Raw genomic sequence first — 705 nt, 5'->3', positions numbered from 1 at the left:
ATCAACAACCACTGAACAACCATCAACAACCACTGAACAACAATCAACAAACACTGAACAACAATCAACAACCACTGAAAAGCCATCAACAACCACTGAACAAATATCAACAACCAGTGAACAGACATCGACAACCACTGAACAGACATCAACAACCACTGAAGATACATCAACAACCACTGAACAACAACCAACAACCACTGAACAGACATCAACAACCACAATTGAAGTGCCATACACTTCCACGGTGTCTTTGCCTACATCAAGTGATATTCCATCCACCACAGATGACTTTACGACAACAACAGGCACTTGTAAGTCATTTCCTTCCTTCAAATAAGTCATTCACGCGCCGTAAATCCTTTCTTGAGTATTTGAAGGTGCTTCCGAGGGCAATACATATCTTATATAAGATCTTTCCAATGAGAAAATCTTGCGTATACTCTCTCAGATGTACCTTCGTTTCTTATCATATTTAAATCGAAGCGATGAGAATCATTATCCGTGTAAATGTGTAATTTTGCCTGTTTTACACACAGTCGATCACAGCAGAATTTGAAGAGGCAACCTTCGGTTAAGCTGTCACACATTATGTGACAATATATCTGTTCTGGTTTTCGATAAAGCTTTTTTAGACTGAGTATATTTCTTTTACTCACCGTATATATATATATATATATATATATACATACATAATATATATAT

General features: G+C 36.6%; 1 protein-coding gene across 1 annotated transcript in view; it reads left to right on the top strand.

Moving 5' to 3' along the window:
* Positions 1-6: 6 nt before the first annotated feature.
* LOC106870304 (zonadhesin) overlaps positions 7-705 on the top strand; it is a gene marked incomplete at its 3' end in the record, with an annotated part of 9,415 nt that continues 8,716 nt past the window's right edge. Inside the window, exon 1 of the mRNA XM_052976301.1 lies at positions 7-314. The remainder of the gene's footprint in view (positions 315-705) is intronic.

This window comes from Octopus bimaculoides, chromosome 24 (genome assembly GCF_001194135.2).
Source record: "Octopus bimaculoides isolate UCB-OBI-ISO-001 chromosome 24, ASM119413v2, whole genome shotgun sequence".
Lineage (NCBI taxonomy): Eukaryota > Metazoa > Mollusca > Cephalopoda > Octopoda > Octopodidae > Octopus > Octopus bimaculoides.
Note: the sequence above shows the minus strand (reverse complement) of the source record. Positions and strands in the feature narration are given on the sequence as shown.